General features: G+C 42.3%; 1 protein-coding gene and 1 non-coding gene across 3 annotated transcripts in view; both read right to left on the bottom strand.

The window, feature by feature from the left end:
• Spin1 (spindlin 1) overlaps positions 1–11,430 on the bottom strand; it is a 65,086-nt gene extending 53,656 nt beyond the window's left edge. The window contains exon 1 of one of the 2 annotated variants that reach the window (XM_047526456.1): positions 11,297–11,430. The gene's annotated coding sequence lies outside the window, so the exon portion shown is untranslated. Of the gene's footprint in view, positions 1–10,435; positions 10,994–11,296 lie in introns of those variants that run through there. The other variant, XM_047526457.1, reaches the window with a different exon arrangement.
• Positions 11,431–18,273: 6,843 nt separating this feature from the next.
• Positions 18,274–18,347, bottom strand: Trnaa-ugc (transfer RNA alanine (anticodon UGC)). Its single transcript has one exon. It is a non-coding gene; the product is annotated as a tRNA-Ala (tRNA).
• Between the last annotated feature and the right edge of the window lie 1,387 nt (positions 18,348–19,734).

The raw sequence follows: 19,734 nt of genomic DNA, 5'->3' as shown, positions 1-19,734 counted from the left end.
AGCACCTGATATTGTTCCTGGGAAAAAATTAAATAACCTTTTATTTACTTTTCTAGTTGACTTAAAAGTCACTAATTCTGGAGGTCACAAAGCTAGTCTTCCAGCTAGCTTTTTTTATATGTAACAGTGCTGATGTGTGGGCCACTGTGACAACAGCTACCCAGGTTATTTTCCAGGAACCAGAAAGCAATCCATGCTGAAAACAAACTCCTCACCGAGGCCTGGCACATGTTCTATGGGAGACTGGACAAGATGAGGATGCTTGGCATCCATCTTCATATTATGCCTCTTGAGAAGCGTTTATTCCAAAACTATACATAGGGTTAACCTGACTGTGAGAAAAAGAAAGTTTGGAGGTCCATTTTCAGAATATAATATTTAGCCTTACTTGGGATGTAAGATCCAATTGTAGCTATTTTAATTATAGCTCTTCCCTTTGCCTGCTCCAATTTCAAATCAGCCAGTCGAGTAGATTGTACCCCAAGCTCCTCCAATCAGGGCAAAGCGGAGTGCTGCATTAGGGAAAAAAGAGGCGCCTGCCCACCCAAGTGCTTGCTAGCCAGGTTCTGTAGCATACCTTTCTGGCAGAAGTAAAGTTTGCCTTGTCCACCCACTTCCAAGCATGTGTTTGATTTCTTACAGCACCTTGGTAGTTCTAACACTGACCTAGACTTGCTTAGTCCTCTCTCTCTCTTTCAAGGCTAAAGGCACCCTGCAAGTCACCATGAAAGGAAACATCAATACTATCAAAGGAGTAAAAGGAGTAAAAGAGGAGGCACCAGAGTTCCTCCAAAGACATCCAGGCATGAATAGTCCTCTCGTTCATTATTCCTATTCTATATAACTCTTTTAAACTTGTTGGAACAGCTGAGAAGTTGATTAGAAAGCAAAAGCTCCCACTTCTCCATTTGGTGGGGTGGAGGGTTCCTGGGGATTGACCCCAGGGAGCTTTACCACTGAGCCACATCCCCAGCCTTTTTTGAGACAGGGTCTCACTAAGTTGCTTAGGGCCTTACTAAGTTGGTGAGGCTGGCCCTGGAAACTTGCAATCCTCCTGCCTCATCAGCCTCATGAGTCTCTGGGATTACCAGAGTACCCCAACAATTCTCCATTGGTTGGCTGCTGTAATAATGCCTTTCTCCCCAACACTTATCTTTCCTACATTGGTTTTCTGTGGAATGAGTTTCTAACCTTGGGTTCAGTAGCAATACACAAAACTACACACATTATTAGTTTTCATAAAGAAATATAGTCAGAAAGCAATGTTATCTTGAACCATCAGAAAAAAATCTGATGCATTTATACTGTACTGTTATCAATAGCAGTATTATTGAAAAATCTTTGACCCCTACGGATAAGAAACAGGCAAAAATGGGAACAGTGAGGACACAAATGATGAAATAACCCTAGTAACAGACTGCATTTTCCCCACCCCACCTTCAAACACTCTAGAAAGGAGGGGGAAAAAACATTTTTTCTGTGAGGAGTCTGGCCTTCCCTGCTTCACTGTCAGTTGGTGAATTCAGTCTGCAAATTTAGGGTCAAAGTCTCTTGTTTTGACCATTTAGAGTGAAAATTCGGCTAACTAGATCTAGAGTTTTTCTATTTACATCAACTAAGGTTTCAGTGTACTATCCCTTTATTTCAGTTATAGGAATACTATGATCAACCTGCCAATACCACAGGCCAGATTGTTTGATTACTGCTTTGGCTCCTTCATCCTCATCTTTGTTAATCAGCTGGGCCCTGGGCCCCTGTAACCACATGTACAATTGCCCCCAGTGCATTTAAGGACACCAGTTCAATGGCAGCAATTCCCACAGTTATTTCGGACTTTTGAAGAGTGACCACAAAGCCCAAAGGCACTGGTGCTCTCCTCACACATCTCAATGTCACAGTCTAAGGCATGAGCTCCAAATCACCCCAGGTTGGGTGAGTAGGTGTGTTCAGTGATAAATTCACCCTTAATATGCCAATTTCTCTAATTTTTGGATCCCTTTTACTTCTATAGTATACCAAGGTAATTATGGCATCTCAACTTCATTTAGTACAGGTCACATTTTGGTTTATGTTTTCAGTCAACCAACAAAGTTGCTTAGGTTCTTTCTGATCCTTCAACTTAACACACTGAATACAAAATCTCTACTTACTGTACACTTACCAATATACTGCTCCAACTTTATGTTACACAATTATTCCACACCCTTACGGTCTATTTCCACAAATACCACCCCAGGTTCCTGTCTATATAGTGGTAAAACTATACAATCATTTGGAGTGTTACCTCACTAAAGGTCTAGTAATTATGGGCAAAAACAGTCTGTGCTTTCATGGAATTGAAAGTTTTTGGAAAAACTAAAATTAATTTATTTCATAAACCAATGCAATATTAATTTTGAAAAGCACTAGGAGGACTTGACTTCAAGGAAGTCAAGGAAAAAAAAACTGATGGTTACTATAGCAGGTGATAGACTAAATGGAGACTAATCTCTCCACTTCTATTTACACAAAAAGAAATTTCATGAAACAGTGATGCTTAAGCCAAACTCTTTTAAGAAAGACTTCCTAGGAATAATTTTTCAAAACAAAGAAAAGCATTCCAGGCAGAGGAAAAGAACAAGTGCCAAGATCACTAGCAAAGAAAGACTGGTGGGCACAGAAGACTAAGGCCTCGTACAGCTGTAACAAAGAAAGCTAAGAAAATGCTGGACAGGATGGGGATGCAACCAAAGGGAATGATACACAGTGGTCCCCCTTTACCTATGGTACCACTTTCCACAGATTTGGTTACCCACAGGAAACCATGGTTTGAAAATATTAAGTGGAAAATCACAGAAATAAACAATTTGTAAGTTTAAATTGCATACTGTTCTGAATGTGATGAAATCTCGTGCCATCCTGCTCTGTCCTGCCCATGGCACAATTATACCTTTGTCTAATACATCCTCGCTGTATATTACTGGCCCGTTGTCTGGTTCCTGTGTTCAAATAACTCTTACTTTACTTATTGGCTACAAAATGCAAAAAGTGATAGTGGCAATTCAGATATACAAAAGAGAAGCCATAAATGTTTCCTTTACTGAGAGTAGATCTAGACTTAAGAAAAAACTGTATGCTAAAGTGGTCAAGATCTAGAGTAAAAATGAATTTATCCGTGAAATTGTAAAGAAGGAAAAAAAATTGATTCTAGTTCTCCAGTACCTCAACCTACAAGTTACAGCCACGGTGCAATTAGATGAAAAAGGCATCAAACTTGTGAGTGGAAGACAAACAGAAAATGTACTCTGACTGATGGCAACCCGTGCCAGAAAACACTGAGCCTATATGGAGACTTCAGGCAACAGATTCCCTGAAATGAGTGACACCAAGACATTTACTGCAAATAAGGAATGATTATGCGCACTCTAATTTATTAAATTTTATCATAGGTTTGCACAATAGGAAAAAATATATGTATTATACACCATATTACATATATAATATAGACTATCTGCAATTTCAGGAATCCACTGGGGGTCTTGGAACATACCCTCCAGAATTATGGGGGCCACCCCTTATACCACTAAGGCCACATTATAAACTTCTCAAAACAATGGGAAGCGATTATTGACATGATCTAACTGACTGTCTTAAAATGTAATCTGACAGCAATAAAGTACACATGCATTTACCTTTTATTCAACAACCTTACTATCTTAAAGCTATTTATACCTGCATGAATGCAAAACAACATATGCAGGCTAGGAATATAGTTCTGACATACGGCGCTTGTCTCACATGCACAAAGACCCTGGGTTCAATCCCCAGCACTACCAAAAAATAAACAATATATGCACAAAGTTAATTCATTTCAGCAAGTATTTATAACAGCAACAGAACATAAACATCCCAAATGCTCATCATTAGTAAATGAGTTGTAAGCACAAAAGGTGGCAACTGAACTGAAAAATGATCACCAGAATACTCATCCCTCCATACACGCAGGGAATCGGTTCCAACACTCATCCTCAGATACCAAAATCCTCAGAAGTTCAGTTCCCTCATATAAAAATGGGTCGTACTTGCATATAACCTAAGCAAATTTCCTGTACAATTTAAATCACCTCTACTTATAATACCTAATACAATGTAAATGATATGTACACGGTTGTTATAGTGCACTATTTAGGGAATGTCAAGAAAAAAATCTACACTTGCACAGTACAGATGCAATATTTTTGAGTATTTTCAGATGGTGGTTGGCTGAATCACTAGATGCACAACTCAAGGATATACAGGGCCAACGGTATTAAGAATAACCACGTGTGTTACCTATGGTATAAGAAAGGGAAATAAAAATATATATTGCTATTATTTGGAAAGCAAAATCATGATATAACTGGAGCAGGAGGGGTCTGATGAAGGGATAGAATGGGAAAGAGACTGAACTTAGAACAGTTCTGATTTTCAAATTACACAAAAGTCCATGTAAACATTTTACATAGTGGAAAAATACAGTTAATAATCAAAGCAGTCCTTGGAAGTTAAGGATTTCATGCAAATAAACTAAACTGATTATCAAACTGATAAAATGACCTAAAAGAAAAATATTTTCAAACAGCATTATATTTGGAATACAATTATACATCCTTATGTGGTGCATGTTTTAGAACAATAAAAATTATAACCGGTCAGATACATCGCCTATAATCCAGCTACTCAGGAGGCTGAGGCCGAGGATCTCTAGAGACAGAAGACAGAACTCAGGGAGACACCGTGTTCCAAAACTAGAAAGAGCTGGGGTACAGGTCAGTGGTAGAGTGCTTACCTAGCATGCTCTAGGCCCTAGGTTCAATCTCCAACACTGCAAAAATTAAAAATTTTAAAAACCTGCAGCCAAATTAAACCTACAGTTGCTTCAGTGTCATTAGTGTTATTTTCAAACTACAAGATCCACACCATAGGATAAAGTAATTGTATCAATATTACAAGAATGCAAATTTTCAGTGTTGGAGGAAAAAAAACTCAAAGTACAAAATCAAAATGAATATTTCCCAAGTCTGTCCAATAAAAGCAGGGACATCCTAGCAGAAGTGAGGATGCAGAAAGCCCACACTCTGGTATCTAAATTACACTCCCCAATGAGAAGAGCTTGAAACAGATCATAGATATCTGATAGGAAAAGCACAACGTTTACCTTGGACATTTCAAATCAAAGAAACTTTGAAGAAAAACTTCAAAAATTCATGTATCACGTCAGAGGAAAGGGAAGTAGCTTGAAAGGACCTAGATATACTGTAGTTGTTACAAGCTGAGGAAAAAGAATGACTATTTGATTAAAATATATTGGTTACCTATAAACCCATGTGTCTACAATGATCATCGAAAGAAAGAAAGCAACTCAATGCCAGGCATGGTGGCACACGCCTGTAATTCCAGTTCCATCAGAGGGTGAGGCAGGAGGATCACAAGTTTGAATTCAGTCTCAGCAACTTAGTAAGATGCTGTCTCAAAAAATAAAAAGGGCTGGGGATGTAGCTCAGTGGCAAATAAAGCACACCTGGGTTCAAACCCCAGCATCTCAAAAAAGGAAAACGATTCAAACCCTTTGGCTAAAAATAATCTTGTTAGCAGGAAAACGAATATTCTTTCTTCTCATCACCTGCATCAGGACCCAAATGCAGTTATTAATAGTAATTCAGATATGAATGATTAGTAACATTAGTTTGCACACAGGTTCAAATATTAAACGTATTAAACCTAAATTATAAGGGTATACTACGAGCATCCTGAACAATTTAACCACAAACAAATATAATCTAGATTTTGTAAAGTTCCTGCCTTTGTAATAAGACTATTACAATCTAAAAACACAATTTTTTAAATGCCTTACTAGATTCTTCATTTACTCTCTCAACATTCAAATAACATCCAGCTTTACCGGATCACATGTTGAACCTAACACTGAATCAACTCCCCACTTTGCCTCAAATGACTTCTCTTCAGATTAAAGGTCCTCACTGGCAGTTCATCCAACCCCCCTTCCACAGTGCTCTAACAGAGGTCCAGTCCTGGCCCAAGGAGCCTTCAATGGCCTCCTTCAGACCAAAAAAATCAACTCCCACTCACTGCATTCATGTGAAATGTGAAATTTAAAATGTGGCCCCAAATTCATCCCTAAACAAACCAGCCATATGAAACTCCTAGTGGTGTTAACAGTTGTAACATCATCATCACCATCATCAGGGTCCACTGTACATTTACATGTCAGGAGCCCTACTAAATCACAGCATTTAAGGTTACACCTGATGAGACAAGTCCATTCCACAAGAGTGATAAACACACAGAAGGAGTAAAAAATAATTGACAGGGACCGGGTGACAACTATCTTTTAGTTGAGACACAAATCCTGGACAGTTTCTTCAATTCCCTTCTCATGCCTCTGCTCCACCACCCCTTCCTGCTAGCCGTCTTTGCTCTTCTACTCTAATATCCTTGACCTAGTAGAACACCCACTTTTCCTCCACTTGAGCAAAAACTTTCCTCATTGCACGCATGCATATCTTCCTTATCCAAATGTAAAGGCACGTCCACTTATGTACTTAAGTCAAAATAGGACATGTAGAAAGAAAACAAGATAATTTAAAAAGCAAACTTTTATTTTTTTTTAAAATACATAGTCTAGTTGTTGATGGACCTTTATTTTATTTATTTATATGTGGTGCTGAGAATTGAGCCCAGTGCCTCACACAGGCTAGGCAAGTGTTCTACCACTGAGCCAAAACCCAGGCCCCAAAAGTAAACTTTTTAAAACTTAAAAAAAAAAAAACTTATGAGTACCTCAAAATTGGGTCTGCTTTATTTATTCCTTTTTTTTTTTTTTTTTTTTTTTTTTGGAGGGGCCTGGGATTGAACTCAGGGCCTTGTGCATATTAGGCAAGCACTCTGCCACTGGGCCAGGCACACCACCCTCGAAGTTGAAAAGGGGAAGGAAGTCAACATTTACTAGAACCAGTTATTGTATTTCAGAAACTATACTGAGAATTCTATGACTACCTTTCATTTAATTTTCATTATAATCTTACAGGACAGGTTTCATCTCAGTTTGCAGCTAAGAAATTGAATTTTAAAAAGGTTACGTGATAATTAGTTGTGTGGCTTTGGACCAGAAAAGAGTGAACCTCGATTTCAACCCAGAGGGTCCTGACTTAATGATGGATCCAAGCCAACTCAGAGCCTACATTCTTTTCATAATACCATGTCTTTCAAACTCAACCAAATAACTGGGCAAAATTCTCTTCCTCCAATTTCTCATTTAGGAAAAGAGAACACACATTTAATTAAATATCTAATAAATTTATATTTATATACTCCTCAGCAAATTGAGATTGCTAACAGGTATACCAAAAATGCCTGAAGGCATTATTTTCAACTTTTAAATAATCCACATCTACTTCTCCAGAAAGACAGTATTCTTTTCACGTATGTCTAAAAAGATACTAAACAATTAACAGCCTAAAGAGACAGTCTACAGAATAAGAGAAAGTCTTTGCCAGCTACGCTTCAGAGGGTTAATATCCAGAATACATAAAGAACTCAAAAAACTCAACACCAAAAAACAATCTATTCAATAAATGGACAAATGAACTGAACACACTCTTCTCAACAATAATACAAAAGCCCAACAATTACTTGAAAAAATGTTCAAAACCTTTAGGAAAATCAGGGAAATGCAAATCAAAGCTACACTGAGCCAGCAGGTGGGGCAAGCCTGTAATCCCAGTGACTGGAAGGATGATATAGGAGGACCACAAACACAAGGCCAGTCTCAGCAACTTAGGAAGGCCCCCGTTTCAAAATTTAAAAAGGGCTGAGGATGTAGCAGAGGCAGAGTACTCCCAGGTTCAAGTGGGAGGGGGGTGGGGGGAAGGGCGGGGAATATGTAACACCAGACCTACACTGAGATTTCACGTAACTCCAGCCAGAATGGCAATCATCAGGACTACCAACAACTATAAATGAGTGGGGGAAGATTTCTTAATGTAAATTAGTACAGCCAATGGAAATCAATACGGTAGTTCCTCAAAAAAATAAAAGGAGCTTCCTTATGACCCAACTGTACCATTCCTCAGTATTTACCCATTTAATCAGCATACTTTAGTGATAAGTGTGTACCCATGTTCATCACAACACAATACAGAATTGCCTAGGTGTCCTTCACCAAATGACTGGACAAAGAAAATGTGGTATATATACACAATGGGATTTTATTCAACCATAAAAAAGGGGGAAAAAATCCTGTCATTTACAACAACATGGATGAACCTAAAGAACAACATGTTAAGTGAAATAAGCCAGACTCAAAGACAAGTATCAAATATTTTCTCTGATATGTGGAAGTTACAGGGGAAAAAAGACATCATCATGAAAGCAGAAGGCAGACGATTCAGGTAGAGGAAGAGGATCAGCGGGAAGGAGGACACCAGGGTAAAGAGAGGTAGTGAGGCGTGAAACTGTTCATACACTATGTTACATGCATGTACAAATGTGCCACCATGAAACCTACTATTCAGTACTACCATGGACCAGTAAGACACTTTTTTTCAAAAAAGAAAAAAGATTCTAACAAATTAAGAAGTTGTAACAGTGTGTGCAATCCGATTAGCTATTGAAAAGTAAAAACACTATAATTAAACTTCCTCCAATTAAAAACCAGTAACTCTGCAGGTACATGGCGCACCTCTGCAATCCCAGAAGCTCAGGAGGCTGAGGCAGGAGGATAACCAATTCAAAGTCAGTCTTAGCAATTTAGCAAGTTCTAAGCAACTTAGTGACACTCTGCCTTATAAATAAAAAGGGCTGGGGATGTAGCTCTGTGGGAAAGTACCTCTAGGTTCAATTCCTAGAACAAGAAAAACCCTGTAACTTTCCCATCAATGTAAGAGCCAAATTTTAGATACTACCCACAAAATGAAGAGGGTAATCACAAACCTCATCATTATTTGATGACCAGCCAGGGCAACATAAGTAAGAAACAGACCATAAAATAAAACCAGCTCCTTCTACTCATCTTATTGGAACACGTTCTATTCCACAGAATGAAGTGTTGCCAGATTCTAGAATCACAAAGTCAATTAAGATTTTTAAACTATTGTAAATTTGTTCTTTGATAATAACCATGACCCCCATTTCACAAAGGCTGTTCCAGGGAATATTCGTTTTCTGGATTTCATGGGTATTCACAGATGTCCCACTGGTAACAAAGGGTTCTGGGGCCTACTAAGGAAAACAGTACAAGGCAGAGCTCCTCAGAGCCTCCAATATGGTAACATGAATTGTGACACTAAGAAGTAAAGAATATACCAGTGTTTCCCAAATTCAACTGATCAAGGAATCTTCTTTTTCCTATAGCATCTGGGAGAACTAGCTTCACAAAGAATGCCACCTTAAGCAACACTGGTTCCAAAATTAAGTTATTGATATCCTATTCTGTTATTTTGTTCTGAATTGGCAATTAAAGGCACCATCTAAAATAGAACAGTCCAGTTTTCCGGTTATCTGCACATCCAGAGATTCAAGGAATCTAATAGAAAATACCTGGGGGAAAAAAGTGTGTACTAAACCTGTACATGCTTTTTCTTCTTGTCCTTATTGCCTAAATAAAATTATTTACATAGCATTTTCCCTGTATTAGTTTTTACGAGTAATCTAGAAGTGATTTAAAATATATGTGAGAATTGCAATATGAACTGTATGTAAACACTAGACTTATATAAGAAAACTGAGCATCAGATTATGGTATCTGAGGGAGTCCTGGAACCAATCTTCCTTGGACATTGAAGGTGGATTTACTAGGGAAATTCTGTAAATCGATGAAAACAGGTTTTTCTTTAATTAAGCATAAAGAGATAAATTGAAAGCACACACTAACCCTTTTGCATGATCCATTTCAAAATCATTTTAACATTAACTACTATTTAAAAGATTAAAAATAAATTCCACTTTCTCATAAGAAACTAATACCCACTACCCACAATTTTGACATAAACATATTGTGCAACCTGATATGTAATTATCAAATCTGATAATGAGCGTTCTGTAAATTACTAGTTACAATTTTTGGTGTTTGCTCATTAAAGCTGAAGAGGGGGAGAGAGGTTGACAGAAGCCGCCTCATTTCACATCTTTCCAAAATTTCACAACCACTAAGAGTGTTCACGAGTGCTCACGATGTCCAGGTATAACCCCCAAGTTTAAGTTCCATATTTAACGCCTCACAAAAGCTATGCTGAAAGCAATTACTGTACTCTCCATCAATCCTTTCAGACTGCATAGAGTTCCTTCCAGAAAATTCGAACGTAAGAAAGTTACTGAGGCATTCGCATTTCGGAATGGGTCTCGGTCTTTGGCACAAGTCACGTTACACAGTGAAATCCTTCAAGACACTTAAACGTACCTGGTATTGCGTTCCGATGCACAGGCTAAATAACCAAACGAACCGTTTTACCAGGGTAGAAACACTCAACATGGATGGAAAATCCTCCCCAACACCCGGACTGCAATTCACAAATTATAAGCAGCAAATCAATAGAAAAACAATTGCGTAAACAAACTTCGAGATGCGCATGAAACGACGCGGACTGAAGCCATGGCTCCGACGAAGCCCCCGATGCTGAGGACGCACCAGCGGTGCAGGAAGCCGCGGCGGACTGCGACCCCGCGCGCTGCGCAGTCCCGGCCCCGCACAACCATCCGGGCGCATTCCTGCGCGCACACCCAAGGTCACGCAGGATGGGGTACCGCGCCCCCCGCCACCACGCACCGGGCGGGGGTGTCTCCGGAGCGGGCAGCCCCCGGAAGGCGCCGCAGCGGCCGGCCGCGACCCCCGCCTCGAGGCGCGGCCGGGACGAGCCCGCATCCCCAGAGCCAGCCGCCCGCGGGGGTCGCGCCACGCCCCTCCCCCAGCCGGCCGGGGTTATCAACGCTCCCCCGCCCGCGCTGCCGCAGGCGGCCGCCCCCGCCCCCCGCCCAGCTCCGAACAAAGCGCGCGCGAAGGGGCCGGGGGACCGGGCCGGGCCGGGCCGGGGGCAGCCGCCATGTTGGCGGGGGCGACAGGGACGGGTTGGGGGCAACGAACAAAGGAGGCGCGCGCCCGCCCCAGGCCCAGCCCGCCGCGCCCGGCCAGCAGGGGGCGCTGAGGGGCACCGCCCGCGGACAATGCGCCCCGGGCCCGCGGGCCGCGCTCACCTGAGTCCCGGCCACTGCTGCGTCGGCTGCCCGCTCCCCTCACAGCCCACGCCCGCCCCGCACTCCTCACCTGCCGGCCGCCGAGGCCGCCGTCCGCGGGCCCCGCGGGTCCGCCGTGGCTTGCTCGCGCTCCCGCCGGCCCAGCCCGAGCCAGACGGCGCCTCCCCGCCCCCGCTCCTCGCCGCGGCCGCCGCCCGCCCCCCGGCCGCCACGGCGCACGCGCACTGCGGCCGCCGAACTGCGACGGCCGCGCCGCCCCGGCGCCCGTGCCGTCGGCCGCACTACGCAGGCGCGAGGTGGGGCCGGGCCGGAGCGAGGGGCGGAGCCTGATGGAGCTCACCTGGAAGGCGGGGCGCCGGCCGGCAGACCAGGTGCACGCGGGAATAGGCGGCGGTCGGAAAGAGACCCTTGGAGCGCGCGGTGGGCGCGGCTTCTTCCGGAAAGCAGGAAGTCTGAGGAGCCTTTCGTTTTCGCGCAGTAGGAGGCTGAAAAGTAGAGGGCTTGAAAAGAAATGACCGGCCCGCTTTGTCCTGGGACGTCAGCAGCCGGTCCTTCTGAGGCTTGCACTCCGGAAAGATGGATGCAGCTTGAAAGGTCGTGTGTCGCCGCCGCGCACTTCAGGTGAGCCTGAACAAAGCTGTACACCGCAGCTTAGCTCCGACGTCTCGCTTCAGGGCCGCAGAATGCGAACCCTTTAAAAGAAGGGAATCTGCTTCCCGCGACTCCCTTGAAGACAACCATTCTCCACCACCGCACTGCGGAGAGGCCGTGCCGGCGGCGTTACAACTCACCCCACTGCCTTATATCTACTAAGCTTGGATCAGGTTGGGTGGGGACGGAATGTGGCTTCTACAAGGCCAGAAAGCTGTTTCCAGCCCTGTTGCAGAATTCACCCCAAATCTCCTCACGAGGATAGGAGCCGAAAATTCCCACGATTGCACGTGAACCCATTTGACTGCAGTTTCAATTAAGATGCCTTTCGAGCAATTTCTTGGTTGTGTGCAGGAGGAAGGAGAGAGGAAGCGTCACAGGGTTTTTATTCTGGCGAGGCGGAGCGCAGGAATTAAGAGTCTGAATCCGGATCTGAATCCAGTCTAGCGCTCTTCTCTCCCTTCTTCCCTCAGCCTGGTGCCTTGGAGCCCAGTGACCGACTTGGTTCGGACTTGGTTCCTCGAGTGCGACAGCTCAGCCGCATCATAATAAACCGCCTCCCAAATTGTTGTCAGCTCATATTACAGGACACGTTATTGGAAAGCACTTTGTACACTGCAGCACAATTGTAAGTTAGCAGTGCTCTTTGGGATTTTACTGGCACTTTTTTTTCCCCAAAAAAGATTGATAGGTGCCTACTCAAATAAATTAAAGTGCGGGTCTCAGATGACATACTTGGCAGGCACAGGATGTTCACAGGCCAACTAGAGGGCTAATTTCAATACAGAGATATAACCAGTTGGTGAGTATTGAGAAATGATTAGCTTTCATTTGTGTATTTGATGTTTCATAGCAGAGCGTGACAAAAAGGGATGGAAAGAAGGCTGAGCCTGCGGAGTCTGCTGGTTGGAATACTTACTTGTCATTGGCAAAACCCCTGGGTTTCCACCACCACACACCGACATTTGGGGCTGGATAATTCCTTTTAGAGGATGATTGTCCTCTAAATTGTAGGACATTTGGCAAAATTCTTGGCCTCTATTCACTAGATGCCAGTAGCAGATGCTCCCCCACCACTAACAAAACTATCTCTAGAGTCAAATAGGTTGCCCAATTTTCTTCCCACACTCCCAAATCCTGTTTAAAATTTTACCTCTAGTTATGGTAATAGTGGGAGGCTTCGAGATTTTACAGGCCAGAAACATCACATAGATTGGCATCAGAAAGGGCCACACTCTTGAGCTCTGAATGTCCAAATTGGTTTTGGGGGGTTGTTTATAGTTTTGTTTTTTCTGGTAGTGGCAAGTGAACTCAAGGGTGCTTTACCACTGAGCTACATCCCCATCCAACCTCCCCCCCTTTTTTTTTAATACTGGGAATTGAACTGAGGAACACTTGACCTCTGAGCTAAATTCCCAATCCTTTTATTTTCTTACTTTCACACAGGGTCTCACTAAATTGCTGAGGCTGGCCTCCACCTTCCTATCCTCCTGCTTCAGCCTCCTGAATAACTGGAATTACAGCCACGTACCACGGCCACCAGCTTTAAATTGGGTTTTGATATTGAAGCCAGAACTGGGGACAGGCAGTTAGTGTAGAAATAGGGGATCAGGTCAGGTGGAGCAAATGGGGGCCATGAAAGCCATCTGCCTCTGGAAGTTGGAGACTGCCATGGGAGAATGGAATGTCAAGGACCTGCAGAGCCCATTGATAACCAAATTTACCTGCCCTTGTCGGGGACTACAAGCAAGGAGATGCTAATTAATGCCCCCTGAGTCCTTACCGGCCTGAATCACCTTGCCCCCCCCATCCCTTCTCACTTTATATAAAACCGGGCCTATTCACTTAGGCAGGAAGGAAAGAGATAAGGGGGAAAGAACGGGAGAATAAAACCTATAAAAAGGACAAGATTTGCTCAATCCAATGGATTCCGCCTTTGGGTCCCCTTCTTCCACCCGGGAGAAGTCTGCTTTTACTTTTCTTTAATAAAGCTTCTTACTTTCTACTCTACACTTGCCTCCGCGTGCTTCTCTGGCGTTATACTTCAACACCTGAGGAAGCAGGACTCCTCACCATTAAATGGCGGTATCAATATCACATATATACCTGCCAAAAGGTGTTTTAAATGAATCTGATAAAGTGGGTGATAAATATCAGACAAACCCAGACCGAGGAACACTGTAAAACAATTAGAGTGAGCTCTTCAAAAAGTTACTGAATGAAAATAATAGATAGTAAAATGACCAGGCAGTTAAGATAATAGGCCCCATTCAACCACACCTGGAGGCTACACATATTCATGAGCACCATCAAGGCCTATTTCAACTATAAAAGACCTTGGGGCTCACCTGTGGGAACACCAGCCAACTCCTTTGTCCCAGAGGTGAAAAACAAAGGTGGTGAGCCCAGATGGAAGGAGAATGGGTCCCAGAAAGGATGGAAGTGAACCAAGATGGTAGCCAGGATGCCTTTTACAATACCTATCATATAGCTTTGCTCCATGCTCTGCCCAGAACCATAAACAAACTAGTATATACACCAAAAGGGTTTTTCTGATATCAGGCCCCCTCCCGCCATGGCAGGAATTCTGTATCCTCTTGCTTAAATAAATCTTGTTCTATTTATTCTTCTATGACTTTCATGGATTTTACTCTTCAAAATTTGCAAGACAAGAACCCAGAGGAAACAGCATGTATCCCATTTGTTTACAATAAAAAAATAAAAATTAAAAATAAAAATTAAAAAAAAAAAAAAAGAACCCAGAGGAAATTGGTGAAGTGGGCAGTGGAATCCAGTTTCATCTCAAAACTCTGGTTTCATTATCAGAAAGAAAAATTATATATACAAAAAAGCTAGGGAATTGGTCCAGGAAAAGGAGACCAAAAGTAATCCATCAACTGACCTTTGAGCTAGCTCTGGGTTGAGGAAAAAAAAAAATCTATGAGGTTTGAGGGATAATTGGGGGACTTTGTATATATTGAGGAATATTATCAAATCATTTAAATTTTCAGGTTTTTGCTACGACTTATAAAAATGTCTTTAAGAGAATGCTTCTGATTCATTTAAAGAATCCTGATGGCTACAATTTGCTTTCAGATGTCTCAGAAACATATTTCATATGAAAGAAAGCAAATTAGCAAAAATATTAACAATTGATGAAGCTAGGTGTGGATATATGATTGTTCATTGTATAATCTTTTCCAGTTTTCTGGAGACCTGAAACTTCAAAATAAAAATTGGAAAAATGGAATCCAAGATATTTTATGAGTACTGATCCACATTGATTCTGCTCCCCTCCAACTTGCTAAACAAGTGTCTCCAGAAACTCAAATATATAGTTGATTTTTTTTAACAGATTTCAACCACACTCCACTTTGGAGATTGAACCATAGGGCCTACATATATTTTCTTCCCATGGTAAACTGATAAATCAAACTGACTAACAGTCTTGACCTTTATCTCTTTTAACTTGGGTTGCTGGAGTCCTACGGTACTGGCACCTCCTCCTCCACCAAAGAATCTTAATTAAACTTCTCCAGAGACGCTACTGTAATTATTCAGAATATTAGCAAAAATTTCTGCAAAAAAAAAAACTCAATGTCCTTAGGACTTCCTATTTTTTCTGAGGACTAATTTGCTCTGTCTTGCAAAAGCCGTTTGGCCACAGACTTGATGTTGCTTCTGCTTTTGTGGTCAAACATATAAAACCTCTGACTAGTCTTAAAATGGGACAAAAAGCCCTTTCTGTGAACTCAAAAATATATGTATACTTTTATGTAGACTCCTGCTAAAATGTAAACCTCCAAGTCCCACCCCACCCACCCCCATGACTGGGTATAAGTTCCAAGAATTTCCAGACTTCGGGTCCAGAGAAATTTTAGGCACAAGCCTTGAGCCTGGATCACTGCAGCCAATAAACCTGCTTCCTGCTAATTCCTGGGATGTCCAAACTCATCTGCTCTACATCACTACTAACAAGGGAAGGATCCCCTTCCTGCAAGAACACCCTTGTAATGTAGGAGGGGAAGGAGGAAGTCATCAAAGGCCTAGGGGGAGGGGGTAGACCTAAAGAGGACAGTAGTGTATTATTAACCAAGTATTTCCAAGGAATATTTTCACCAACTGGCCTTGGCATAACTGGAAACCTACATTCAAGGTCCTTATCAATTAGTTACATTTATTATGGAACTCTTCAGCACAATAGAAAGTATTCAGTATGGTTCCAGTGTATACCAAAGCACATGACTCATTTTTTGCATTGGCTCAACCTGTGGGCAAATACAATGGTTTGTGTCCTATAAAGATTTATGTGTACGAAGCTTGGTCCTCAGTGTGGCAATGTTAACTGACAGGAGGAGGAGCTTTAAGAGGTAAGGCCTCCACAGAAGTCATTAGATCATTAGAAGCATTAACCTGGAAGGGATTAAGGGGAAAGGGTTCTCATAGGACCCTGGATAGTTCTCAAGAGATGTGGTTATTTAAAAAACAGAGGTGGTTATAAATTTAAAAAAAAAAAAAAAAAGGTCATACTGCTGGGCACAGTGGCACATGCCTGTAATCCCAGCACCTTTGGAGGCTGACACAGGATGATTGTGAGTTCAAAGCCAGTCTGAGCAACTTGGCAAGACCCTAAGCAACTCAGGGAAACTCTGTCTCTTAACAACATATTAAAAAGGGGATGTGACTCCGTGGTTAATGCCTCTGGGTTCAATCCCTGGTACCAAAAAAAAAAAAAAGCCAGACTGGCCCTTTTGTCTCACTGTGTGACCTCTCTCCTGTGTACAGACCATGATGCAATCCTCCATGATGTGACTCCACCAGGGATTTGTACCATCCTATTTGGGCTCTCAACCTCTAAAACTGAACTAAAGAAGCTGCTGCTTTTTTTTTTTTAAATATGCAGCCTCAGGTTTGCTTTTTTTTTTTTTTTTAATTTGTTCTAATTAGTTATACATGACATTAGACTGCATTTCGACACATTGTACACAAATGGAGCACAACTCATTCATCCGGCTGTACATTGTGCTGAGTCACACCAATAGTGTAATCATACATGTATATAGGGTAATAATGTCCCTCTCATTCCACCATTTTTCCCACCCCAACACCCCCTCCCTTTAACTCACTTCGTTCTGCACAATCCAAAGTTCATTCATTCTTCCCTACCCCCACCCCAATGGATCAGCATCAGTTTATCAGAAAGAACATTCAGCCTTTGGATTTTTGGGATTGGCTTATTTCACTTAGCATGATATTCTCCAGCTCCATCCATTAACTTGCAAATGCCATAATTTCATTCTTTAAGACTGAGTAATATTCCATTGTGTATATGTACCACATTTTCTTTATCCATTCATCTGTTGAAGGGCATCTAGGTTGGTTCCATAGTCTAGCTATTGTGAATTGAGCAGCTATGACATTTATGTGGCCGTATCACTGTAGTATGCTGATTTTAAGTCCTTTGAGTAAAAGTTGAAGAGTAGATAGCTGGGTCAAATGGTGGTTCCATTCCAAGTTTTCTGAGGAATCTCCACACTGCTTTCCAGAGTGGCTGCACCAATCTGCAGTCCCAGCAGCAATGTATGAGTGTGCCTTTTTACCCACACACTTACCAACACTTATTATTGCTTGTATTCTTGATAATTGCCATTCTGAGTGAGATGAAATCTTAGTTTTGATTTGCATTTCTCTAATTGCTAGAGATCAACATTTTTTCATGTTTGTTGATGGTTTGTGTTTCTTCTGTGAAATGTCTGTTCAGTTCCTTACCCATTTATTGATTGGGTTATTTGTGGGATTTTGTGTGTGTGTGTGTGTGTGTGAGTGTTAAGTTTTTTGAGTTCTTTATGTATCCTGGAGATTAGTGCTCTATCTGAGGTACATGTGGTAAAGATTTTCTCCCATTCTGTAGGCTCTCTTCACGTTACTGATTGTTTCCTTTGCTGAGAAGAAGCTTTTCTGACTCCATTTATTGATTTATTGATTCTTAACTTTACTTCTTCTGCTTGAGGAGTCTTTAACAAGACTCCTCAAGCAGAAGAAGTCAGGTCCTAGGCCCACATGATGAAGATTCAGGCCTACTTTTTCTTCTATTAGGCACAGGGTCTATATTCTAGTGCCTAAATCTCTGATCCACTTAAAGTTGATTTTTGTGCAGGATGAGCGATAAAGGTTTAATTTCATTTTGCTACATATTCATTTCCAATTCTCCCAGCACCATTTGTTGAATAGGCTATCTTTTCTTCAATGTATGCTTTTGGTGCTTTCGTCTGCTTTGGTTATATGAGATAACCATATTTATGCAGGTTTGTCTGTTTTTTATTCTGTACCATTGGTCTACATGTCTATTTTGGTGCCAATACCATGCTGTTTTTGTTTTTGTTGTTGTTGTTGTTTTTGCGGTACTGGGGATCGAACCCAGGGCCTTGTGCTTGCAAGGCAAACACTCTACCAACTGAGCTATATCCCCACCCACCATGCTGTTTTTGTTACTATTGCTCTGTTGTATAGCTTAAGGTCTGCTGTTATGATGCCTCCTGCTTCACTCTTCTTGCTAAGGATTGCTTTAGCTATTCTGTCTCTTATTTTTCCATTTTTAATTAATGTATTTTTAATAGCAACAGAAAACAGATTAAACAGTGGGTGAGCTTGATGGTCCACCTTGTAAACAAGGATCCTCTCTCTGGTAGCTGCAGGGGTCATCCCTGAACTGTCAGGTAGCCTGCTCCCATGCAGTGGTGCAAGGGTCACTGAACCGGGACCACTCAAGGTTCTCACACTTCAGAGTAGTAATATATTGGCCTTCAATATGACTGAGGTTGGGGCTGGGGTTGTGGCTCAGTGGTAGAGCACTTGCCTCAAATGTGTGAGGCACTGGGTTCGATTCTCAGCACCACATATAAATAAATGAATAAAATAAAGGTCCATCAACAACTAAAAAATATTAAAAAAAAAAATGTATGACTGAGGTTCATGCTGGCTCTCCCACTCCCACCCACAGCTACAGATTTATAGAGAGGAGGCTCAGACAGCCCTAACCTGGGAATGCTGGTAAGACTGTGCTGAACTGGTCCAGAGACAGCTCTCCTCTGCTGGTGGTGAAGAGGTGCCGGCACTCTCAAGGCCACAATTCACACTTCTTTTATACCAAGTTGTATGGCCTAGATCTGTCTCTACACTGGGGTTACAGAGTGTTGCCCAAAGCAGTCTCCACACATCATAATGTATAAACGGCTTATCATCTAACCTGAGTGTATACTCATGTAACCAAGCAACCGAGTCTCCGCCTGTAATGTAAAGCTGCTCCCCCGCCCATCAGGTGCAGCCATTTCCCCGCCTCCCAACCACTTGTCAATCTGGGAACATCCTGGCTAGCTATTTGTTCATCAGTCAGCTTGCAAGTATCCTTCCCCATATTGGTCCCCCGTTAGCCCGGCGGAATTCAACTGTTTACCATAGCTTCCCTGCCATCTTTCCCCTTCCGTCTGTCTGTCCTCCTCACTTTTCTCTATCCTCCTGGCTTTCCACTCTCTCTAGCACGCGCCCTTTCTTTTCCTTTCTCTTTTCCTCTCATTTTCTCTCTTACCCTTCAGGGAGACACTCTGTTTGCTTAATAAACTCCCTTATGTGATTTCCCGTGTCCGGCGTGGTTCCCTTACACCGCCAATCATGGCCATGGAATTTCAGCCACTCACAGCTGCCACACCATGCCCATGCAAGGCAAATGCTCGCCCCAGCGAATCAGGTGGCTGGTGGATGTCACTTCCTTTTATCTCTGGCTATAAATATAACTCGCACATTAAGCAGGGTGGGGCATTCTAAGCCAATTTTGGTTCAGAATGCTGCTAGGTTCTAGAA

This window comes from Sciurus carolinensis, chromosome 15 (genome assembly GCF_902686445.1).
Source record: "Sciurus carolinensis chromosome 15, mSciCar1.2, whole genome shotgun sequence".
Classification (NCBI taxonomy): Eukaryota; Metazoa; Chordata; class Mammalia; order Rodentia; family Sciuridae; genus Sciurus; species Sciurus carolinensis.
The sequence above is the reverse complement of the archived record's forward strand: the minus strand, read 5'-3'. Positions and strand labels throughout refer to the sequence as shown.